The 26,591-nt window shown below is 43.0% G+C and overlaps 1 pseudogene; it reads right to left on the bottom strand.

Annotated features, from left to right (window-relative positions):
- Positions 1-25,810, bottom strand: part of LOC140522607 (galectin-9-like) — a 98,219-nt pseudogene extending 72,409 nt beyond the window's left edge.
- Between the last annotated feature and the right edge of the window lie 781 nt (positions 25,811-26,591).

Below are 26,591 nucleotides of genomic sequence, written 5' to 3'. Positions count from 1 at the left end.
CACACAGTTTCCTGGCTTCCATGTCACATTTTTGAGCTTTCAAGTTAAATTTTCTGTTCACTAATTCTGCCTTTCCAATCTTGTACTTCCAAAGCTGGTTTTATTTTTTCACCCCAAGATCTTTCCACACTACATTAGTCTATAATTTCTTGAACAGAAACAACTTTCAAAGGGTGCTTTACTTACTTTGAAATCTGTTCTCTGGACCCGAAAATGAGTTTCAAAAGGTACCTCCTTTTGGAAAGGCATCGGGTTTATCCTCTCCTCTTTCCCCCAGGAACCATTCTGCTTTTTGTTGCATGCTATGTAGCTACCATCTCGAAACTGAGGGGTGAAAAGGAAGGGAATGTTTTATCCCCTGGTTCCACAGGGAAAATCCACACAGAACCTAGTCCAGGAGTGAAGAAAGTAAAATCAATTAGTGGATGCTGAAGATCCTCCTTTGCCTTAGAGTCTGTCTGTTCCCTGTCACTTTTTTCATACTTTCCTTCTTTCTTTGTGACACTTTCTTCCCTCATGTTTTCTTTACTTTAAATACCTGCACTTGGAAGGGTGAGTCTTGTTCTCTCTAAGCTAAGATATCCTAAACCACATCGAAACATAAAGGGAGACAGAGACAGAGAGAGACCCAGAAAAAAAGTTTTCTTCTTCTCAGTGATTTCTCCCTTAATGATGGCTGTGGTGACTGGGTTGAAAGCAAGTTTGGTATTTGGGGTCACTGCTACTCCCAAGGCTCTTGGATATAGAGCTTTGGGTTGCTTCTGTCAGGGTCTGGTGGGAAGTGATAGTGGTGGTTTGACTCTCTATCTCTCCCATATTTCGTAAATAATAATTGATGATCTGAGGAGGCAGTGAAGTGGCCCAGTGAGTGGAATGCTGAACATGGAATTACTATCTCAGTTTAAATCTGGTCTCAGACACTTACTACCTGTGGGACTTGGGCAAGTCACTTAACCCTGTTCGCCTCAGGCTAACTTCTGCTCTGACCTGCAGAGAATAAGACAAATGTTTCTGAATATGGGAGAAAGTATAATTTGTTTTGCTTTGCTCTGTATATTTTTTAAACAACAGCTTTGTTTTTCTTTTTTTTTTCTTTTACAGGGTGGGCACAGAGGGAAAAGTATGAGGAAGAGAAAATCAAGCGTGATTTAAAAAGATCGTGTTTTAAGGCAAGCCAGCTAGAAGACAAATACAAACAGTACTCGTTGTCAGTAGAAGGAAAGACTGTCCCATTGACAGTGATCTCGAGTCCGTCCTGGAGTTCTCCTTGAATTGATTCAACAAAGGGCACAGTCTGCAGAGAGGAAGAAAGATACAGCGAAGGTCTAGAGCACCAAGACAAAAAACAGTTCCAACTCCAGCCCCCTTAATCAGCAGCAAGGCAGACCTGAAGCAATGCCAAAAAGACAGAAGGGCTGTCCTGCATTTTGTCATTTTCTACCAGCCTTACCCAATGAAATATGAAGGAGGAGAAGATTCTCTGCTAGATTCTTGGGTCTGCAGTTTTCTGCTTTGAATGAGTGAGAACCTACCCCATACCAGGCATTGTGGTAAACACTGAGGATACAAAAGGCAAAAGATAGTCTCTGCCTCAAGGGAGTTTACAATCTAATGTGGGAGACAGCATGTAGATATATAGAGAGCAAACCATATACAAGCACCAGAGAAGTTTGGACAAATTCTGGTCATGAAGCCGTGCTACAAATCAAACTTTTTTCATTACTGCTTTTCCCCCTCATTTTCAGGGCACAGCTGTGGAAACTTGGGAAACTGAGGCAAGCAGAGATAATATAACTTGCTTAAGATTATACATTGTGAGATGTGTAACCCTACTTCTGACACCAATTTATGTCAACTGGACTGAACCACCTCTAACATGTGGATTGACAGAGCTGAACAGAGTTAGGTAGAGACAGGAGACAGGCATAGGACTGACCGCGGCCCTCCCTGCTCACAAGCTGACATTAACTTCCTTTAATTGGACCATACATCTACAGTTGAAAGGGACCTTGGAGGTCAAATGACTCCTCAGGTCAACTATCCAATTGTCACATTTCACTGCTAAAGAAACTCAAACCTATCCAGATTAAGTGACCCAAAGTCAAACAAGGAATAAATGACAGAGCCAGGATTTGAACTCATCTCAAAACTCCAAGGTCAGTGCTACAATATCAGTACTCTTGATTATAAAATTTCTCCCTTAAGGACCTCCTATCACCACTAGAATAAGACCCAAATTCCTCAAGCTGACACTAACAGCCCTCCCCAGTCTTTCAACCTTTTTTCATGTCAGTCTCCTTCCAAACTGGACAATTTGCTGCTCCTTAAACTCAGCATTAAATTTCCAACCTTCAGGCTTTTGCCTCACTCCTCACCTTTGCCTCTTAGAATGCTGAGCTTCCCTCATGTCTGAATTCCGAAGTAACTTCCTGTGGAAAGCTGTCCCTGACGGTCTTCAGTCATTAGTTCAAGATTCTTCATTCTTCTATTCCTTTAATGAAACAGAGAACCAGACAAGTAGGGAAGGATAGCCAAGATTACACTGGGGGAATGGACATTGAGAACCTCATAATCTCAAGTTTTTTTCACCCCACTTTAGTGCCAATGCCTTCCAGATGTCAGAGAAGCAGAATCAATCCTGTACCCTAGATGGGCCAGATTCTAGGATTGTCCCCTTCCTGAGTTTCGGGAAACAGCCACTGGTCGACAGACAGAAGAAAGGGAAAGGTCTGCAGAGCCTTTCCCTACTGGCAACTCCCATTTATTTTGGCACTCTATGGAGTATAAAGGGCTTTCCTGACAGGATCCCTGTAGGGGAAGAGGGAGGGTGATGATCACCATGTTACAGAGGAGCTAGTTGAGGACCAGAGAGTTGTACTGATTTGCCCGTGGAAGCACAGCTTCTAAGAGTCAGAAGCAGGACCAGAATCCATGTTTCCTGACCCTAAAGACAGTACTCTAATGGCTGTGCCACACTTCCTTTCTGGTTCTTTCCACTATATCTTTTTCCCAGAAGCCCCAGAGAAAGGAAGCAGAGTTAAGTTATCCCCATCAACCAGGGTAACAGCAATCACTGACTGTACTTATGTCTGCTGTATTCAGGGCATTAGATCAGGACTACATGGAGATAAACACTCTCAAATGTAATCACTCCTAAGGGATTTACCTTCACCATGCCATTCTGCTCCCATCTCCACATGTCCCTCGTCCAGAATTGTTGATCCTTGTCCTGCTCAATTCCAGTCTCCCCTGCCCCCACATCTCCACTACCTTCTTCATGTCCCACACCCGTAATAACAGTGACCTTAGGCTACAGTAAAAGGAGTTGGATTCAAATTCTACTTCTGCTACGTAATACCTGTGTAACCTTGGGCAAGTCACTAAACTTCTCTGTGCCTCAGTTTCCTCACTTGTAGCATGAAGGAATGGGATTAGATGGTCTTTATGATCCCTTATCTATGAATGGAATGCCTCAAACCCCTGGCAGCTCTGAGAGACAGGGAGAGAGAGAGAGAGAGAGAGAGAGAGAGAGAGAGAGAGAGAGAGAGAGAGAGAGGGAGGGAGGGAGGGAGGGAGGGAGGGAGGGAGGGAGAGAGAGAGAGAGAGAGAGAGAAAGAGAGAGAGAGAGAGAGAAAGAGAGAGAGAGAGAGAGAGAAAGAGAGAGAAAGAGAGAGAGAGAGAGAGAAAGAGAGAGAGAGAGAGAGAAAGAGAGAGAGAAGAGTAAGAGAGACAGACAGACAGAGGGAAAGTGATGGAGAGAAAAAGGAGGGGGAGTCAGAGAGGAGAGACAGAGACAGAGACAGAGAGACAGATAGAAAGACTGAAAGAGACAAAGACAGAGAGGAGGGAGAGACAGAGAGGAGAGAGAGAGACAAAGAGAAACACAGAGAGGCAGCCAGAGGTGCGGAGGGAAGGAGGGATGGAGGGAGAGAAAGAGAGTATAAAACTGGATTTCAACATTGCAAATCTTCCCAGGCTCCCTTGCCCTCGACCTCTGTCATACCTATGTTATTTCATTGTATCCTACATGTTAGACCTCAGGCAGTCTTTCTTAGGGCACACCACCCTCTTGTGCCTGCCTTGGTAACTACAGCCTGTTGCCTTTCCTACGTATCAATTCTGCCAGGCCAATATCCCGACATGGACCACCTCTATTCAGAGGAGATGAAAGGAGGTGACACAGAGGGGTGTGCTCAAGGACGTCTACACAGCCTACCCCAGCCAGCCTGATCCGTCCAAAGTAAGCTGGGTTTCCTATCAATGTTCAATGCAAAGGGTTGTCCTTATATTGCAGGGCATGAAACAATGGATGAAATACTGTCACTGGGACCAGAGGAAATACTCCCACGACTTTGGGAAAATCCCTTTAATACCCTGAGCCTCCGTTTCCCCCTCTTTAAAATGAAAGGTTGAGCTAGGTGGCCTCTAAGATCTCTTCCCATTCTAGATATCTGAGAAACACTCTCACCCCATCCCCACCTTCTCCAGCTCTGTCTCTATTAGACAGGCTTTCTTAAGTGGGCCTGAAACTGATCCCAAAGTTCCAATGATCCATGTGTCCATGAACAAAGGACCGCTAGCCACTAGCCCAAGGGGCTCCATCTTTTTAGTATCCTGGACCCCCTAGAGACTGACCTCTCCTCAGAATCATATTTTTAAGTAAATCAAATGAAATACACTGGATAGAAAGGAGGTTAATCATATTGAAATACAGTCATCAAAATCATTTTAAAAGCCAAGTTCACAGAGCCCAGATTCAGAACCCCTGCCCTGGAGAATTGGGTGAAGGAAAAACAGAAGGAAATTTTTCCAACCTTCCCCTCTAAGGAACTGTGGTCAGGAGATACAGTTCAAGTCCTGACTTCAACACTGACTGGGTGGGTAAAGTTGGGCAAGTCGTCTCCACTTCCCTCTGGGAGCCCAACTTTCCCTCTTGGTAAGATGGGCATGGTTATTCACAACTTATCAGACTCCCAAGAAATCTCTTTGCAAATGGTAATCTAACCAGGTGTGGTAAGGAGAACCAAAATACATCTGGAGGATTGGTTTCAAGTTAATGTAAAAGCATAAAAGCAGATTAAAGACTTGTCTCAGAATTGTTTCTATCTGAATTCCATTGAAAAAGGTGCACTGATACTTTGCTCACAATAATCCTGTGAGGGAGGCAGTGTGTGTCCCCATGTTACAGATGAGGAAAGGGACTCAAAAAGATTAACATGATTTATTCACTTACAAGCTTGGGAAGTACCATAGTCAGGACTCAAATGTGATCTTTTTGTACGAATTTGGTGCCCTTTCTGCTGCCTCAGACCACAATCTGAATCCTCTCTATAATATGCACTGGAAATACAGGGCATCCCAACAATCTTCGAGTAGGTTTACATTTTTTTTTTGTTGGTACTCAGTTGTTGCAGTCATGTCTGTGTCTTCATGAAGGTGTCAACACATTAGGGCTTCTCTTGGCAAAGATACTGAAAGGGTTTGTCATTTTCTTTTCCAGTTGATTTTACACATTAGGAAACTGAAGGAATCCAGGAGAAGTGACTTGCTGGTGAGTGTCTGAGGCTAGATTTGAACTCATGAGGATCAGTTTTCCTCATTCCACTCCTAGTGCTCTATCCCCTATGCCACCTACTTATCTAAAGCTTATGAAAGCTGAACCTTTCATTTATTGAAGCTAAAGGTGTAAGAAGTTTAACTTGTGATACATTTAAGTTATAATAAACTTGAACCTGCACCAAGACTTCTGCAATACCTTGTACATAAGAAGAGTAAACACTCAGTTCTTACCCCTAGGTAGTTTAACATCAAGTCCATGGTTGGCACCATGTCCTTCTGCAGTATGTTTGGTGATGTGGGGGCCACACTAGGGAAACAGACTTCAGCTGAAAGAGTGTGCAGAACAGCAAGGTGAAATCCAAGTGGGATCTCTCTTGGAAACAAACCATTCTCTATAAATTATTATGTTCAGGATACCCTGAGGCAGTGATTGGCAGATACAGTGATCCGGGTACTACATGAGGACAAGGAGCACTTGTATGTCTGTGGAGATGTGACAATGGCCTGGGATGTGGCCCAAACCCTGAAGGATCTCTTTGCCCCCAGACTGAAAATGAGGGAAGAGGAGAAGGAGAAATACATCTCCCAACTGAAGGTAGGGCTCATGCCAAGAATGCTGGGCAAATGATCCCATCCCCAGGAACGTGGGTAGAAAGAGATCTGAGTAAGGGTTTAGTTTAACAGTTACTAGCTCATTCTGATGCCTGCAAAGAAGCATTTTACTTTCTCAGTAACAAAACAGAAAGGGAAATTTCTCTTCTCCCTCATTTCACAGAGGTAACAAAATATTTTTAGGGTTCCCTCAAAGAGAACTGCTATAGAAACACAAGGGAAGGGGATGGATCATAGATTTCAAAGTGGAAGAAACCTTGGAGGCGGTCGTATCCACCTCATCCTTGTCATTGGAGAAGCCCAAGACATAGAGCTAATACAGAGAAGAGGATGGATCTGAATCCAGGTCCTCTAACTCTCACCCAGCTCTCTGGCTATAATAAGCTTTACACTTTCTCATTCTACAGGCCCTTGTTCTATGAACTGCAGTTTGTTATGTCTAAGGACTCTCTTATCATTGAGGTTTGTGGTTTTCTTGTTGTCTCGACCAACCACCCCCATTCATGCTGCTGATCCATGGGATTCATTTTCTCCTCCTCTCTTGCTCTTAAAGAGCCAGAAGCGATACCATGAGGACATCTTTGGGTCTGTCTTTCCCTACGAGGTGAAAACTAACTCAGAAGCATGAAAACTGCTGGAGGACAAGATCGCTGAGGCAGGACTCATCTAGAGTTGCTTCAGAAAGATGCAGCCACTTCATTCTCTGAGATCACAAAGGGAAGGAGAAGGTATGACCTCCTTGCCACCTTATCCCCACACCCATGACTTCTGCACCCAGTGACCTCTGTCTACTGCCAAGGGAACAAAATGAGGTTGGCTCCTTCTCCATCTCCTCTTCCTGCCCCACCTGCCCCCTGTGGTTGCTCCTAACCTGCCAGGGAAGGTGGGCAGTGGAAAGGACAAAGGACTGAGCTTGGATTTCTTCACACTTCCCCCTAACCAGATCACCCTCTCCCCCAGTCCCAAATAATGGAGAGTTTACTGTGTTCATCCCACCAGGACCTAATTCTACCACTGAGCAAACACTAAATAGGCATGTTTAGATCCTTTTAGACTAAATGACCACACAGGTCAGAAGAGGAAAAGGGGAGGCAACCTTTTTCTGTAATCATGGATAGGACAAACACATGGCAATTCTGTTTACCATGGGTGTGTCCTGCTCTAATTCTCAGGCTTGTCAATAGCCCTGCTGTTGTATGAGAGGCAGGCTGGTTAGTATGTACAGTTATTTACATTGTCGTTATTTAAAAGCCCCTGACCCCTCCTGGGAAAAACTCTGCTCCCAAGTGACCCTTGGGCTCACCCAGATTGATCCCTAGAGATGGTTTTTAAAAATGAATTTTGGATACACAGATAAGTCCTGTCTCTGACCTATGTGGGTTATGTGATGCCATACAGATAACTTAACGTCTCACTGCTCTGGGCAAGACTCTTATACTGAGCTGTAGAGAAGGTGTTGGCCTGCCCTGGTGGATGAGTTGATCCATCAAAAGCTCTCTCTATCAATGAAATACTAGGTTCATTCCTTATCCCTGTCTATGAGACATATATAGACAAACAAGGGAGAGAGAGGGGACTTGGAAGCTGTAAGACCTGGGTTCAAATCTCATCTCCGAAAACTCCTAGCTGTGTGACCTTAGGAAAAGCAAGTCACTTAACTCTGAGCCCCAGATAAATGAGATCTGTGTGGATATTCAGACCCCTCTGACTGACAAACACATCTAGAGGGGCTGAGTGGACTGAGGGCTGATGCTGAGTAAAGTCACAATCAGCACCAGATTCACTTGAGACAGAGATCTCATTCTTGAAGCTTGTGTCCCTTAACATCATGGGATCATCTATTTAGAGTGGGAAGGAGGCTTAAAAACCATCGGGTGCAACTGCCTCAGGGTAAAGAGGAGAATTTTGAAACTCAAGGGCCAAAGATCACACAGGCACAATGAGCACTTGAACACAGGACCTCCAACTGAAGGACTAGTGTATGATCTACAATGCAGAAGCAACTGCTACATATGGAATCAGAAGGGAGATGAAAGACCATGAATTTGTGTAAGGGGAACATGAGGAAGGGGAGAGAGAAGGGTGGGAAAGAGGAAGAGCAGGCTTTCCTTTGGGGTATGGTTGGGAAATGGGATTCATCCCTCAATGGACAGTGTCTCCTATTATTTTGTAGAAGTGGGGTTTCTTTTCTGTTGTGATGCCAACACCAAGGATGGAGGCTGGAACGAAATGGACTGGGTTCTCATGTATGAGCTTTCTTCAGGAGTAGGCTTGGCTTTCCTTGGATTCTACCTTTACCAATAAATGACTTTGCACTTAGGAAAAGAATCAAAATCTGTGTGGTAGTTTTTATTAATGGTTGTTGCAAATGAATGAAAATTAATGAAAGATTGAAAAGCAAAATATATATGTATATACATATATGTATAATAAGTCCATCCATCTAACTATTAAGAAGCATTTATTAAGCACCTACTACATACTAGGCAATGTACTCCTGTCTACTTGAATAAGAGCAACACTCAACCAAGCATCAAGCACTATTAAGCACCTAATACATACTAGGTATTGTGCTAGGCATTGGAGAAACAAAGAGGAATGTAGCTGTCCCTGTCCTCATAGCACTTCCATTCTACTTAAATGAGAGCAACCCTCAAATCAATCAAAAAGCATTATCAAGCAGTTAGTAATACCAAATCCCTTACTAATCCTTTGGGGAAAAATAAAGATATGTCCCTGAACCACTTTCCCCTAGGAAAAGGGGTGCACTTTTATTACAATTCCTTGCTAAGCATCTAGTGGGAAACATATCAGGGCAGGGTCCTCTCATCCTTGGGGTTCATGGGCATGAACCTGGGAGAGTGAAGGGTAGTGGGAAAAACAGACAGATTTGGACTGGGACAGGTAATTGGAAGATGTTTCATTGGATCTGGACGTGAGTCAGATGGATGTCTCCAGTCACCTGCAGCACATTGATATTTGGCAGGTTCTTCACTCAGTGGTTGTAATAGAACAGGTGCTGCCTGATGACAATCACCTTGAAGCAGTGTGCGTCACAGGTGATCAACACCTGGAACACAAAGAGAGAAGCCATTCAAGCCACACTGTGGCCAGGCGTCAGAGAAAGAGACATTGGAAGGGTGTGGTTTCACTTTTCTGATCTTCAGTCTCCTCATCTGTCAAATGGAATAATACTTTTGGAAAACAGGAGTTGGAAAATGAACTTGTGATTTCACTGATGAAGGGAACTCCCTGTGGAAACTTGTACCAGGGCAGTTCTGCTATAAACAGGCAGGGAGACTTGTCCTGGACACCAACATGAGGCTTAATGACTACCCCAGGGCTTCCCAGCAGGACTTGAACCCAGCTCCTCCTGGCCCTGAGGCTGGCTCAATATCCACTGTGGACACATCTTCTCTCCAAATAATAATACCTAACATTTAAAGTGGGTGAAGTACCTACATACATCCTCTCACCTGAGTTTCCTCAACTCCTTATGAGAGGGCTACACAGGCATTATTATCAGTTCCTTTTTATAGAGAATGTCCCTGAAGGTCTTAGACATCCCATGATTTACCTATGGTCACAAAGCTAGTAAATGTCAGGAATGGGATTTGCACAGAGCTCTCCCTTGTTCTAGTTACACAGCTCATCCCCCTTGGCCACAATGACTGTCTTACTAATGTTTTCAAGAGCTGCCTCCCACAACTGTGAGTAGGGGAGCCCACTTAAGTTTAAAGCACTTTAGCACCAATTGGAGACCACTGATTATATGATCTGTGTTGCTGGAGGGGAGTTCAAACTGATGAAATCCCTGTACATTACAGTACTGAAGTCATGCTACAGTTATTCTAGATAAAAATTAGATCATTTCTCAGTATTGACTCCACAAACCAGGCCTAGAGGCTCCCCTGTGCCTGACCTTACCTTTGAAATCAACACTTTCACAGCTGCCTGGGAGGAAATTTTCTTCATGCCTGAAAGGGTGCCTACAGGGAAAGACTTGAAACTCAAGACCCCCTGCCTTATTGAATGCCTTTCCTCAGCTCACTGTACTCTCCAGTGATACCACTGAATTTCAACGTTTATATTCTCTCCTATCCCATTCAAGCACCTTCCCCCTTCTCATGCCTTACCTGGAAGGTCTGGCCTCTAATGAAGGGCATGGCGCTGAGCAGAGAACACTCCACTGGTCCCCATGAACCACACTGATCTGACTGTTCTGGACTACGGCATTCTCTTGAAATCTTGGGTTCAAGTGGAAGGCAATGTCATTCCCACTTCTCAGGTTGATTACACATCTGAAGAACAGAGACAGTAAGACATTGTCCTTGTACTAATGTAGATCAGCAGCTTCTCTGCAACTTTCTGTCATAGAGAAATGTCTGGGAAAGTGAGTAGTGCAGTGGCTCCCCGAGGGTCACACAGCTAGTATGAAGCAGGAGGAGCTGAACCCAGGTCTTCCTAATTCCATGAGCAGTGATCTGTCTACTACATCATACTGACCAGTGCTTAGTTGTCATTTAATATTTGTTGAATTAATTTTGCTGAATATTTTAGAATGACTGGAGAATGTCTTCTCTTTGCTATGCCACTGGAAAACCAACCCTGTAGTTGCCTTTTCCCTAGGACTCATGAAGGGGGTTGTGAACTCAGGACAGTGACTCTCTCTGCCTGTGAGTTATCAGTAAGCAGAAGGCAGGACAGAGCCAATCACAGTCATGGATTTGCCTGGGTTGAGTCCTCCACAAATTGAGGCAGGGAAAGGTAAGGTCTGCAAGAAAAAAAAGGCACCAAGTGTTAAGCAATGGAAAGGAAACACCTGGTGCCTGGAGAAATAAGGTTGAAAATGTGCAACCCAGGCTATCAGTAGGATGTAGGAAAGAGATCATTGCCTTTCAGAATAGCAAGAAAAAAAGACAGCTGGAACAATGGAAAACCAGAGGGAAATAGTTACATGGAGGTTCCAGGAAGGGCTTTAGGCCTAGTAAAGTGTGATCATGAAGTTCCTGTTAGTGCCCTACTCCACACCCCAATCCCCAATGTGTGAATCCTCTGTATCCTGCTCAAGTATGGACCTGTTTTTGACTTTCTGAGTTTTACACTTTTTACATCAGAGATTTTACCATACACACACACACACACACACACACACACACACACACACACATACACACACAAACACACTTCTTTATACCTAGAAATTACTTACATATTTCTGTTCTAGGGGTACAAGTGGAAAAATAGGTGCCTGTTGAAGAAAATAGCGAATGTGATATGAGTTAGAGGACCTAAGTTCAGATCCCAGTATTGACAATAGGTTAAGTGACCTTTGGCAAATTGCTTCTCCTCCCTAAGCATCAGGATCCTCATCTGTAAAATGACTTTTCTAAGGTCACACAGGTAAACCCTAGAGCTGGGACATGACTCACTGACTAAGGCCTCCCTATTCAGTTGAGTGACTTCCTTATTGTAACAGACCTACCTGACTCACTATTCTTCCTGATCAAGTTGACATGGATAATGTTACTGTACTTTTAATTGGAATAGAATCTAGGTGGTGCAGTGGATAAAGTGCCAGATCTGGAGTCACAAAGGGACATTTTCCTCAGTTCAAATCTAGCCTCAGACACTTACTAGTGTGGTGACCTGGGGCAAGTCACTTAGCCCTGTTTGCCTCAGTTTCATTATCTATATAATAAGCTAGCAGAGGAAATGGCAAACCACTCTAATATCCCTGCCAAGATAACCCCCAATGGGCTCATGAAGAGTCAGACACAACTAAATAACAACAACAGAATCTTGACAGAGACAGTTTAACTATTATTTTTAGAGACTGTTAACTACTATAGTGAATAGACTTTACACTGTTAACATGGTTGGAGAAAGACTGTTTGAGAGAAGAGCCTAAGAGAGCTTCTCTTCTGAAATACTAAATTTAACTCATCCTGAGAAGAAGATTTTTGGAGAGAATTTGTGAGAAACTTTGCCATTCTATGAGACCTGAATGGTCACCAGTTACAGTGGAAAGTTAGAAATAATCTCCTGTCTATCATCCTTCTCACTTTAATATGTTGCTGAAATCATTCAATATATATATTTTTTTATGATGCATTGTTAACAAGTTGTGTAGACAATAACATTGAAGCTTATTTAAGCTTTCAAGACTAGGGAGTTTGGGGGCAGAGCCAAGATGGCAGAGCAGAAAGACGCATATATTCTAGTGCTTCCCCCACAGCCCACAAAACACCTGTAAAAAATGGCTTTCAACAAACTCTAGAGCAGCAGAAGTCACAGATCAACAGAGTGAAAGAGGTTTTCAGTCAAAGGTAACCTGGAAGGCCAACAGGAAAGGTCTCTCTCATAACATGCTGAGCAGAGCAGAGCCCAGCCTTGGCAACATGGCACTGGGGGGAACAGGACCTGAATAGACCTCCAGAGCAGAATTCCCAGGAGGGAGGGTCCCAGATTCCACAACCCACAAGAGACAAAGAGAGGGGAATGGGGTTCCCCCAGCACTAGCCCAAGGTAGCAGCAGCAGCAACAGCAGGAGGCAGGAGGCTACAGTAGCTGCAGAAGCAGCCTGGGTCCACTGTCCAGGCAGCTCAGCTTAAAGCCTCTGGTGGAAATGAGCAGCTGAATTGAACCTGCACCCTTAGTGGTGGCCCTGCCCCACCCAAAGACCCTGGGGGAGATGAGCAGTTGATCTGAATCTCAGTCTTGAGCATGGTACTGCGGAAAGGAGGAGCACTGGGACCCTCCTCTTGACAAAGGATTCAGAAGTCAAGTAACTGGCTTGGAAAATGCCTAAAAAAGGCAAAAAAAATAAGACAATAGAAGGTTCCTTTCTTGGTGAACAGATGCCTGATTCCATCCTTTCTGATGAGGAAGAATAAGGTATACTGTCAGAGGAAGTCAAAGTCTTCTAGTACCTCTAAAATGAATATGAAATTAGCTCAGGCCATAGAGGAGCTTGAAAAGCATGTCAGCAGACTGCTAAAGGAGAATCAAAAAAAATGCTTAGGAAAATAACATCTTTAAAAATCAGGTAACTCAATTGGAAAAAGAAGTCCAAAAAGCCAATAAGGAGAAGGAGGCTTTAAAAAGCAGAATTAGCCAAATAGAAAAGAAGGTTCAAAAGCTGACTGAACAAAGTAGTTCTTTAAAAGAGAGAATCAAGTTCAAGGAACCTAATGACTATGAACTATGAGATAAACCAAGAAGTTACAAAACAACACCAAAAGTTTAAAAACATAGAAGATAATATGAAACATCTCATAGGAAAAACAACTGACCTGGAAAATAGAGAGACATTTTAAAAATTATAGGACTATGTGGAAGCCATGATTAAAAAAAGAGCCCAGGTGTTATCTTCCATGTAGTTATCAAGGAAAACTGCCCTGATATTCTAGAACCAGATAGCCAAATAAATATTGAAAGAATCCACAGATCATCTCCTGAAAGAGACCCAAAAATAGAAACTCCTAAGAATGTTGTGGCCACATTTCAGAGTTCCCAGGTCAAGAAGGAAATATGGCAAGCAGCTAGAAAGAAACAATTCAAGTATTATGGAAATACAATCAGTATGACACAGGATCTGGAAGCTTGTACATTAAGGGATTGAAGAGCTTGGAATAGGATATTGAAGAAGCCAAAGGAACTGGGATTAAAACCAAGAATCACCTATCCCACAAAACTGAGTATAATGCTTTGAAGGAATAAATGGTCATTCAATGATATAGAGGACTTTCAAGCATTCATGATGAAAAGACCAGAGCTGAAAAGAAAATTTGATTTTCAAATACAAGAATCAAGGGAAGCATGAAAAGGTAAACAGGAAAGAGAAATCACAAAGGACTTTCTAAAGCTAAACTGTTTACATTCCTACATGGAAAGTTAATATTTGTAACTAGTGAGACTTTTCTCAGTATTTGGGCAGGTGAAGGAATTATACATACACACACACACACACACACACACACACACACAAACACACAGAGACAGTATGGGTTGAATTGAATCATAAGAGATGATATCCATGAACAAATAAATCAAATAAAAATTAAGGGGTGAGGGAGAAAAATACTGAGAAGAGAAAGGGAGAAATGGAATGGGACAGGGTATAACTCATAAAAGAGATAAGAAAAATCTTGTTCAATTGAGCAGAAAAGGGAGAAGGTGAGAGGAGAAAAGTGCAGCTTACTCTCTTCACATATAACTTAAGGAGGGAATAACATACTCACTAAATCTGGTGGGAAAATTTGTCTTACACTACAGTAAAATAGGGGAGGAGGGGACAAGTGGGGTGAGGGGAATGATAGAAGGGAGGACAAAAGGGAGATGGGAGTAACTAGAAGTAAACACTTTTGGGATAAGACAAGGTCAAATGAGAGAACAAAAGAAAGGGGGGACAGGGTAGGATAGAGGGCAGCATAGTTAGTATTAAACAACATGAAGATTATGGAAGCCTTTTGCAAAATGACACATGTATAGCCTGTATTGAATTGTTTGCCTTCTCATTGGGGATGGGTAGGGAGGGAAGAAGGGAGAGAGGTTGGAATTCAAAGTATTAGAAATGAATGTTGAGAATTATTATAGAATATAAGTGGGAAATAAGAAAAAATGTAATGGGGTTTGGAAATTTATCTTGCCCTACAAGAAATGAGAGAAGATGAGGATAAGGGAATGGTGGGGTGTGATAGAAGGGAGGGTACACTGAGGGAATGGATAATCAGAATGTAAAGTATTATGGAGTGGGGAAGGGGAGAGATGGGGAGAAAAATTGGAGCTCAAAATTTTGTGGAAATGAATGTCGAAATCTAAAAATAATTAAACACAGCAAAATTTTTTTTGAAAAAGAAAGTTTGTAAAAAAAAAAAAAAAAAAGGACTAGGGAGTTTAAAATTCAGAGAGTCACTGAAACTTCATGGCCAAAATATTTATCCAGTTTGCACAATAAGTCAGGGCGGAAGTTCAAATCTAATTCACTAATGAGGAATTTCTATTCATTTAAGAGGAAATATTAGGCTGTAAGACTCAGAATTGCATTAGAAAGTAGAATGAAAATTAAAAATGGAGTGAGTCAAATGGAAGATTTAGGGCAATGGGTTCTGTGTCACACACCACATCGGTTATTGAGCCCCCACACAGACTACCCATGGGGTAATCATTTCTAAAATTCTTCACAAGCCTTGTTGTTTATATCTTTATACTACTCTGACAGTTCCCATAATCTCCACTTACCTCACATTCAGACTCTTCTAATCCATCAATCTCCCTACATTCAACCTGTCCCCTTTCCAGCCAATGCTCCACAGATCTACCAAAAGAATTTTCCTAAGCCATAGGTCTCAGTCTGCACTATCATGCTCAGGAATCATTTAGTGATTCCTTATCACTTCTAGAATTAAATGTAAATTCCTTAGCCTATTGTTTATAACCCTGTACAGTCTGACTTTAAGATAACTTTTCAACCTTGTTTCATATAAATCCTTTCCAGACTGGAAGACCTCTATGCCCTTGTCCACAGGCATGTGGACTGTGGGCCTAGAATGTGTGCTATCCTCACTTCTTGCTTGTAGAAGCCATAGCTCCCTTACAAGTTCAATTCAGATGCCATTTTTTTATAGGCAGCATTCCCCGTTCCTAGAACTTTCTGCCTTCCTAAATTCTTTTGTATTGACTTTTCCGTGAACATGTTCTGTCCCTAAGTAGAAGTTCCTTAAAGGTTGAGAATATTTTGGTTTTGCCTTTGTATCCAATATGCCCAGAATGGTCATACCCAGTAGGTGTTTAATGCTTGTAGAACTGAATTGGTTTAGGTATAAACTTCACTAGGAAAAATCCTGTCTGAAGCAAGAATCAGAATGGAAACGCTCTGTGTGATCTCCAGCTCTGGGTTCACAACCTGTTGTGTCAACCCTTCCTCCTTTGAGTAGAGCTATTTGTTAAGTGAAATGAGCCCTTGATTAAATCTGATTTATGAAAGCTCCATCAATGAAACTATCAGTTGTTTGCTCTGGAGCCAATCGATGGAGCTAGAATAATAGAAATTGGTAGGGAACTCTGTCTGGCCTGATTGTAGCCCCAAACTCAGCAAAGAAAGACATAGGGCAATGACCACTGGTGGTAAGGGGTATTACCTGATGGACTCTCTGCTTTAACAATTAAGAGAGATGATGGGGGAACCTTGTCCTGACCTGGATGCTGATGCAGGTTAGGGACACTATGCCGTTGATAATAATGGTGTCCACAGATTTCAAAGGGATCCAGTGCTGATAGTGGACAAAATGGCTCCCATTCACAGTCAATTGCCAACAGGAGGAAGTTGCATTAGCAAGAAATCCAGGAGCATGTTGGGAGCCACAATGATGAGTTCTTGATGTTGTATCTACATCCATGCAATACTACACTCATCATTCCGCCAGAACCTAGGAAGAGCTCAGAATTGTAGGCCTATTGCTGAAAGGAGAAGTATGATTGAGGTCAAATTTTCTTTTCAGCTTTGGTCTTTTCATCAAGAATGCTTGAAAGTCCTCTATTTCATTGAAAGACTATTTTTCCCCTGAAGTATTATACTCAATTTTACTGGGTAGGTGATTCTTGGTTTTAGTCCTAGTTCCTTTGACTTCTGGAATATCCTATTCCATGCCCTTCAATCCCTTAATGTAGAAGCTGCTAGATCTTGTGTTATCCTGATTGTATTTCCACAATATTTGAATTGTTTCTTTCTAGCTGCTTGCAATATTTTCTCTTTGACCTGGGAACTCTGGAATTTGGCCACAATGTTCCTAGGAGTTTCTCTTTTTGGATCTCTTTCAGGTGGTGATCTGTGGATTCCTTGAATACTTATTTTGCCCTCTGGTTCTGGAATATCAGAGCAGTTTTCCTTGATAATTTCATGAAAGATGATGTCTAGGTTTTTATTTTGATTATGGCTTTCAGGTAGTCCCATAATTTTTAAATTGTCTCTCCTGGATCTATTTTCCAGGTCATTTGTTTTTCCAGTGAGATATTTCACATTATCTTCCATTTTTTCATTCTTTTGGTTTTGTTTTGTGATTTCTTGCTTTCTCATAAAGTCATTAGCCTCCATCTGTTCCATTCTAATTTTGAAAGAACTATTATCTTCAGTGAGCTTTTGAACCTCCTTTTCCATTTGGCTAATTCTGCTTTCAAAAGCATTCTTCTCCTCATTGGCTTTTTGAACCTCTTTTGCCAATTGAGTTAGCCTATTTTTCAAGGTATGATTTTCTTCAGCATTTTTTCGGATCTCCTTTTGTAAGGTGTTGACCTGCTTTTCATGCTTTTCTTGCATCTCTCTCATTCCTCTTCCCAGTTTTTCCTCCACCTCTCTTACTTGATTTTCAAAATCCTTTTTGAGCTCTTCCATGGCCTGAGCCCATTGAATATTTATTTTGTATGTTTGGAATACAGAAGCCTTGACTTTTATGTCTTTCCCTGATGGTAAGCATTGTTCTTCCTCATCCGAAAGGATGGGAGGAGATATCTGTTCACCAAGAAAGTAACCTTCTATGGTCTTATTTTTTTTCCCTTTTTTGGGCATTTTCCCAACCAGTTACTTGACTTTTGGGTCCTTTGTCAAGAGTAGGGTATACTCTGGGGACCTGTAAAATATCCGTCCCTCCAAGGTGGCACAATCAAGCATGTACTGGTCAGTGAGCAGGGAAGGATTTTTATGCCCAGAATCTTAGCAGAGTTTCCTCTCCATAGGCACCTGACCTCCAGTTTAGCCAAGCTAGCACTGGGGGGGTGGGATTCAATCAAGCTGTGGGGGCAGGACCACCATTCAGTGTGAGACAAAGACCAGCTCCTTCAGTGCCCCCAGGGGTTTTTACGATCCAGCAATGGTCTTGGGCTGCTGTAGGGGTTGCCGTGAGAGCTCCTGTCGCCTGCCTGCAATGGCCTCTGCAGGCCACTGCCTGAGGCCGGAGCTATGGGAAGGCCCTTCTCTCTTTCCAGCCAGCTGAAAAAACCCCCGTCACTGACCTTTAGTGCCTGTGGGTTAAGGGATCTGCGGACCCCCTGCTGCTGCTGTGAGTTGGGATTCCGAGACTGGAGATTCCACCCCTGTGGGCTGTTCATGAGCCATGGTCTGCATGGCCAAGGGTGGCCTGGGCTGGGCTCCACATTCTGCTGAGTGTCTGGTGCAACTGAAAGGCCATGGGCCTTTCAGGTCACCCTGGGCTGGAAATCTCCTCCACTCCGTTGTTCTCCACTTCTGCTGCTCCAAAATTTTTTGAAAGTACCTCTCTACAGGTATCTTATGGGCTGTGTGGGGAGACACTGTATATGTATGTCTTTCTACTCCGCCATCTTGGCTCCACCTCCCCCCCCCCCACCTTGTTATTCTTAGGTGGAATAGAATGAGCACCAGACACTTTCCCACAGGAAAGGAGCCTAATGGCCCTCCAAGCACCTCTTCTTCAATTAGAAGTTCAGCTATGGAGGGATTGAATTCAACCTGAGGTAAATGGTCAATGTCCCCAGTACTGATTAATGATGATCTGTTGAGAATATCTTTTGGAAGTGTTCAGCCCACCTCTCCAGCATCGTGTCCTTATCACTAATCAATTTGGCTCCATCAGCACCGAGTATTTGTGATGCACTTCAGGTTTTTGGTCCATAAATAGCTTTCAGGGAATCATAAAAGCACTTTGGATTGTTACTATCAGCATAAAACTGAATTTCACCTGCCTTCTTACTGAGCCAGGAATCTTGCACCTCTCTAAGCTTTGCTTGTACTTTACTTTTGATGGAGTTAAATGCTGCCTTCTTAGAGACAGATGACCTATCCTGGTGGTAAATCCTGTGGAGTTCTCGTTTTTCATTTAGCAGCTTCTGAATTTCTCCATCATTTTCATCAAACCAGCCTTGGTGTTTGGGAGTGTTCTGACCCAGATGAACAAATGCAGTGCTGTACCAAATTGCTGAAAGCTGCCCATTCCTTTTCTTCTGCACTGTTGCTAACTGTGTGTTGGCTCAACTTTCCCTCCAAGTTAGCAACAAACTGTTCACAGCTCAGAGAAGAGCTCTAATTTGTTGACACTAATTCTCCTGGCAGTCATTTTGCCTTGGCAGTGGCACTTTTGATCAATGCTAATATTTTGTTTGGAAAGGATAAGTCTATCATCAGTCCAGCACTCTGCACCACACATTGCCTTCATCACTCTCACATCTTGTCTGTCTTTTCTTCTTACAATCACATAATATATTAGACGCCTATGTTTTCTATGAGGGTGCATCCATGAAGTTTTATTGCATTTAGGTAAATGGAAAACAGTATTGATGATGAGTTCTTGTGTCATAAGGTCAGCAGTTCATGGCCATTGCTTTTGCTGTTTTCAACTCCATTCCTCCCTATAACTCTCTGCCAAATCTAGTATTCTGAATCTACTAAAGTCACCTAGAATTATAAGCTTGTCCTCTTTTGGTACATTGATGACAAAAGTCTCTAGGTCTTCATGAAATTCTTCTTAGACCTTCAGGGTTCATCACAGTTCTGATGATGATGGCATGACATTTTCCTGAAAGTGGCAATCACGCTGTCCTGAACCTCTTTTTGGCAGGCATACCAGCTTGCTGACTAGATTAGTTTTAATTGCAAAACCCATGCCAGCTTCACAGCCCTCCCCTTCACTGCAGCTACTCCAGACAAACGTGTCTCCAGCTCTGACTTGAGTAACCTGGTCTTCATTTGCCAACCTTGTTGCACTCAGCATTGCTATTTCGATGCAATACCTGTTGAGCTCTCTTGCAGCAAGAGCAATTTGTCTTTCAGGTCTACTGGATTGTGTGTTATCTATAAGTGTGTGCACTGAGTAGTATCATCTTTGCAGATGTTTTTGTATATTCTGTACATTTTTTGTATGTTTTGACTGCATAGTGGGATTCCCCACCTGCCACAGTAATTGGGCCAAGGTTGGGTAAGCATACAATATTTAGGACACTTTTTATATCCCACTTCCTCACACCAGGAGGTGAGCAGTGCAATCCTTAAAAAGCTGCTCAGACCCCCAGGGCATTGCCGAATCCCACTGCTGCTTCCAGTGAGAAATGCCTGTGTGCAGGGTTGTGACTATAGCTCCCAGTGTGTCTGCACCTGCTGCTTCATCACTTGCCTGTCACCACAGGACTTTAAAGCATAATAATAAAATGGTATGGATTATGTCCTTTGATTCCTGCATAAATTGGTAAAATGTGCCATCAAAATAGCAGTTACTTCACCATTCTGCCATTCTGTTACTAAATAGTAATTGTTTCTCTTTTAGCCAGGAACCGTGAGGGTCTTCCCCTCCCAGGTTGATTTTTTTTTTTTTATTAAAGTGGCCATCCCTTGATGTAACTTAAGGAAGCCTATTCATTGAATGGGTGTATCTCACTCAAAGTGGCAATGTGATGTGACCCTAGCCTGAAAGGGCCAGGGCCACTCTGCGCATCCTGGGCCATCTCCAGTTGTCCTGATGAATATCAGACCACTGGACCCAGGTGGCTCAGGAGAAGAAAGTGAGGCTGATGACCTTGCATAGCCCTCCTTCACTGAAATCAAAGTCAACTGCAAGTCATGTCTTCTGAATATCATGGTCATCTTCGAAAGTGAAGGGCAGAAAACAACAACAAATTCAATTTAAGTGAGGCAGAGTTACCCAAAGTCATCAGTCTCACACTCTCCTCCTCAGCTGTCGTAGTCCAGTGACAGGACAGAATCAAGACAACTGGCAATGACTCAGGATGCAGTAGATGACTTTTGCATCTTTGGTGTCTAATCAAGCTTTAAGTGCTCCACATTGCCTGCTTCAGCTGCTTCATGGCCGTTGCAACACATTGTTCTCATTCACCCATTCTACCAGAGGAAGTCTTCACATGCTTGGGGTAGACACCCCCCCTAACTCACCAATGGGTTTGAGTCCCTTTGGTTACCCTCAACCTGATTTGGACTGTCTGCCTAAATGGCTTATCTGGGTATGGCCTGATTGTTGGGTATATTCGGGGAGAACCTGTACCTTTCGTGTTATGGCTGCCAGGCCCTTTCCAGGGCCGCTTTCCACATTTGCTGTCCACCTGTTCCACCTAGCTCTCAACTGTGACTCCAAGAAGCTGCAGCATGTGCAGCGGCCACACTGTATTACACAATATTACACAACAGTACAGATGTGAACTGAACAGAGCAGAGAGTTCTGAGGAATCATCATTTCCTTATTCTTAAAAAGCTTTTCTTCTTTTAAATATAGTCCAAGATTACATCCCATTTCCTGGCTTCCATGTCACATTGTTAAGCTTTCAAGTTAAACTTTCAGTCCACTAAGAGCCCCAGATCTTTCTCAGACACACTGCCACCTAATCATGCCTTTCCCATTTTGTACTTCCAAAATTGATTTTTTTTTTTGGTGGAGAAGGGCCCAGATACTCTGACTTACAGCCCCAAGATCTTTCCTCACTACATCACCCTATTATTTCTCTAAGGGAAACAAATTTGAAAGGGTGCTTTATTTACTTTGAAGCCTGTACTCTGGACCTGAAAACTAATTTCAAAAAGTGCCCCCTTCTGGAAACGCATTGGCCTTATCCTCTCCTCTTTCCCCTAGGAACCTTTCTGTTTTGTGTTGCACATTACGTAGCCACCATCTCGAAACTGAGGGTTGAAATGGAAGGGAATATCATTTCCACTGGTTCCAGACCAAAAATCCACATGGAACCTAGTCCAGGAGTCAAGAAAATAAGATCAGTTAGTGAATGCTGAGGATTCTCCTTAGCTTTAGAGTCTGTCCTTTCCCTATCACTAATTTTTTTGCTTTCCTTCTTTCTTTGTGACACTTTTCCCCTCATGTTTTCTTTGCTTTAAATACCTACACTTGGAAGTGAGTCTTGTTCTCTCTAAGCTTTCTGAAATCACATCCAAACATACAGGGAGACAGAGACAGACACAGACACAGAGAAAGACATTCCTTCTCTTCAGTGATTCTCTCCTTGATGATGGCTGTGATGACTAGGCTGGAATCAAGTTTGGTATTTTGGGGTACTTCTACTCCCAAGGCTCTTTGATATAGAACAACGGACTCTTTCTATCAGGGTCTGAGGGGAGCTGGTGGTCAAAGTGGTAGTGGTAGTTTGACTCCCTACCTCTCTCATTTCTTAAATAAAACTTGATGATCCAAAGAGGCAATTAGGTGGCCCAGTGGATGGAATGTTGAGCATAGAATCAGGATGATCTGAGTTTAAATCTAGTCTCACACACTTACTACCTGCGTGACCTTGGGCAATTTTCTTTACCCTGTTTGCCTCAGTTTCCTTATCTGTAAAATGAGCTGGAAAGCAACTAAGGCCAGATTTGAACTAAGGAAGATGAGTTTTCCTGTCTTAAGGCCCTGTACTCTATCCAATGCACCACCTAGCTGCCTAAACTTACTCTTGGAATCATACATAGAGACCTAGGAGAGACATGACAGACTATCAACTCTTTTTTATAGAGGAAGAAACTGGAGGCTCAACAAAAAGAAATGGCTTGTTCAAGGACATACAGTTAAGTAGCCAGGCTGTGATTTCAACACATGTTCTGACTCTGGGCACTGACACCCGGTAGTGTTTACCCAGGCCTCCTTCACAGTCCCTCTAGAGGTGGTCATATGACCAGGCTTCAGTAAATGTTGGGTGGGAGGATAGATTTGATGACACAGAAATAGTTTTTCTTTCCATTCTAGAAAGGTGGTATACTTCTGGATTCATGTCCTTAATATACATAGGTCCTTAGCCCAGGGCCAATATCTCAGTAAATTAGATCGCTAATTAGAGCCAAGAATTTATTTATTTACCACCAACTATGTGTACAGAACAGAACTAGATGCTGGCAGAGATACAAAATTTAGTTCGTATATAGTCCTTTCCCTCATGTATTTTACAGTAGACTAATAATGACACTAACTTCCCAAGTTTTATTTTACATGGGGCAGGAGTCAGTTGAAGTTTGTCTAGAGAAAATATTATTTCTTTTCATTTCCATTCAGTTCTGGGCATTCACTCACAGACTGGTCTCTATGCCTGAAATGGATGCCTCTTAATCTCTACTTTTCAGAATCTTCATTTTCTCATTTCAAGGATAGCAGAGATACCCCAGCACCAGACAGTTTTTCTGAACCTGTCCTCCATATCAGGGTATCAGGATTCTCTTCCCCCTCAAAAGTTCCTTGAGTGTCCATAAAGCCTGTCTCAGAGCCAGAAAGACAGGTCCTGCTTTTAAGACCCATTGGTGCAACAATCAGGGATAATCTTGGAGTTTTTCTTAAGCCAAAGCCTGCCTGGCTGACTGTGCTTCCAGCTGCTAACCAGTATCCTGATCTGCAGAGAGTAAGACCAATATTTCTGAATATGGCCAACAGGGCAATTTGTGTTGCTTGTGTCTGTACATTTTTTAAAAAGAGTTTTGTTTTCATTTTGATTTTTCCAGTGGGGAGGGCAGGGAGGGAGAATTAAGAGGAAGAGAAAATAAAGACTGATTTTAAAAGATAATGTTTTAAGGTAAGCCAGCTAGAAGGCAAACGCACAGTACCGATCATTAAAGAAACAAAGTCTGTCGCATTGACAGTGATCTCATGTCCATCCTGGAGTCCTCCTTGAATTGGTTCAACAAACAGCAAAGGAAGGGAGATACAGATAAGTTCTAGACCACCAAGCAAAAAACAATTCCAACTCCAGCCCCCTCAGTCAGCAGCAAGGGAGACCTGGAGCAATGCCAAAAAGACAAAGGGTCTCTCTTGCATTTTATCATTTCCACCAGCTTTATCCAAAGGAAAGTCAAGGAGGAGGAGATTCTCTTCTAGATTCTTGGGCCTGCAGTTTTCTCCTTTGAATGATTTGTACCTCCCCCATACCAGGCATTGTGCTGAACACTGAGAATACAAAAGGCAAAAGACCGTCCCTGCCTCAAGGAGCTTACAATCTAATGTGGGAGACAATATATCAATATTTATAGAGCAAGCTATATACTGGACAAGTGGGAAATAATTAAGAGAGCAGAGGCCCTAGAATTAAGGATTGGAAAGGTTTCCCCCTAGAAGGTAGGATTTTAGCTGGGATGGAAGAAAACCAAGGATTTGAAGGAAGGATATTACAATTATCCCTGGCATCCAGATACGGGTACTCTTAAGGGGAGGAGGAGAATTTTTGCTACTAATCAGTTCCAGATCTTATTCTACCATTTTTACTTAGACACCTTTGGGCCCATGGTAACTCTTCAAATCTTTGATTTCTGTGTTTGCAAACAAGTGACAAGATCTGTCTCACCCGACTCACAGGGCCTGAGCAGGTGTAGCTTAAGTTGGACTGATATCAGGGTTCTTCCCATATGTCAAGTTCACAGAGAGGGGAGTGATGAGGGAGGACCAGAGTAGAGAGATAATGTGGAGCAAAAGAAGCTGGAACAGGATTAAGGAAGATCTGGGGTTCAATAATGGCTCCAACTCATACTAGCCAGGTGACCCTGAACAAGTCACTGCTCTGGCCCTCGTTTTCCAGAAGGAAATGAGGGGGGTTGTGCCCAGCTCAGAAAAGAGAATCCTATGTTTTGTTCTGCTCATCTCATGGGCTTGATTTGGGAATACAGATATGGGGAGAATCCATGTGTTAAAGACAAACTTGACACACAAAAAAGGGTATGAACAAAAATTTCTTAAAAGTGGAGTTCAGAGGAGGGAAGGACTATGTTCCTTCCCCTGAAGGAACAGGTAGCCTCCAGCATGGCCACTGGAAGGACTACGACCAGGTCAGGATGAGGCAGGACCCTTAAAGAATTCTGAACTTTGGATTTCTTGAGTTACCATCCCCTGGCCATGTGACTTCATGTTCTCCTCTGATAGGATCTCCCTCAAACAACTTATTGAGCATGCCCAGCAGTTTTCTGACCTTCACTGTACTAGGTCACACAAACTCCATCAAAAATGTGGAAATAAAACTTACTTCCTGTTTTCCCACATGTGGGAACACTTTCCATCCACTCATCTATGACTTAGGTTCTCATTCTTAGGAGACAGGTTTTGGGGAGATGCGTGAGTGAAGGGCCTTGTCCTGCATCACACAGTCAGTGTGTGTCAGTGGTGAAACTTGAACCCAGATCTTTTGGATCGTGAGTCCAGCACCCTTATCATTGAATATAGACATCATAGTGCAATGAATGGAAGGATGGACATGGAGTCAGAGGATCTGGGTTCACTCCTACGGCAGTTCTGTCCCTTATTGCCTGTGTGATTTTGAGCAAGTTTCCTGACTTCTCTGTACATCAAGGGTGTGACCCAAAGGCTCAAAAGATCCCTGTTGTCCCACCAAGAACTCTGGTGTCACACAGGCACAGTTTCAGGAATGGAGCCAGAATGTAGACCAGGGCAAACCAGTACTCACATCCTACCTGACTCACTGACTGCCCCTCCCTCCAAAGGACAAACAAAAGAAGGCATTCACTCCTGGTTGTTTATTCTAATATCCCTAGATCCATGTCCCCAGAGCTGACTCCTCACAGGGTCACAGAAGTAGCCCTCCCTGGCCCCCCTTCCACCATGATGCCCATGCCAGGTCGACTCACAGGGTTCATGTGGAGCTGTTGGTCATCTTTGAAGATCCTGCTGCTGGTCATGGTGCTGCTACTGCTGCTGTTGCTGCTGCTGTTACTGTTGCTGCTGCTGGGACTGCTAGAGATTTTCAGTCATAGCATCCTGCCCTGTGCAGAAGGTAAACTTCAACTGAGAGACAGAAACTGATCAAGGTACAACCTGACAGTGGTTCAAGGGGAATGACCTGTCTGTGGGTAGGACCAGAATGTGGGGAGAGGAACAAGGGCCAGTGGGGAGTACAACACATTGCCTTCTGTTCGTGGAGGCATGGCACCATGTGGATGTCAATGAATTTAAAAGTAAAAAGTATGATCACAAATTTGGTGTGGGAAGAAACCCTAGAGATCAGTGACTCAAACTCACTCAGTTTACAGATGAACAATTAACCCTAAAGGAGTTAAAAGAATTGTTTGGGGTCACATAGTCAGAATATGTCAGAGAAAGGACTTGAACCCAGGTCTTCGTGGCTCCAAATCCATATGGGTCTGTGTGACTCAGGAGTGGCCATGGTGCTGGGATTGAAGTAAAGGAGATGTGGGTTCATGTCCCCCATTTTCAGGTACAGATCTTCATTGGTAGAGTGTCCTAAAAGAGAGTAAGGGGAGGAAGGAAGGAAAAGAGAAATCTCTATAGTGTGACCTCACAAGTCACAGGTACAGTATTCATGCTCTATCTCAGTGGCAGTCAAAGTACAGTCTGGGACCCCAAGGTCCCCGACACTTTCACAGGTTCCATAAGGTTAAAAAACCAGCCATTTTTGTAACAATACTGAGATATCTTAATTTCTAATATAGTAGGTACTAA

Source organism: Notamacropus eugenii, chromosome 2 (assembly GCF_028372415.1).
Source record: "Notamacropus eugenii isolate mMacEug1 chromosome 2, mMacEug1.pri_v2, whole genome shotgun sequence".
NCBI classification, from domain to species: Eukaryota; Metazoa; Chordata; class Mammalia; order Diprotodontia; family Macropodidae; genus Notamacropus; species Notamacropus eugenii.
The sequence above is the reverse complement of the archived record's forward strand: the minus strand, read 5'-3'. Positions and strand labels throughout refer to the sequence as shown.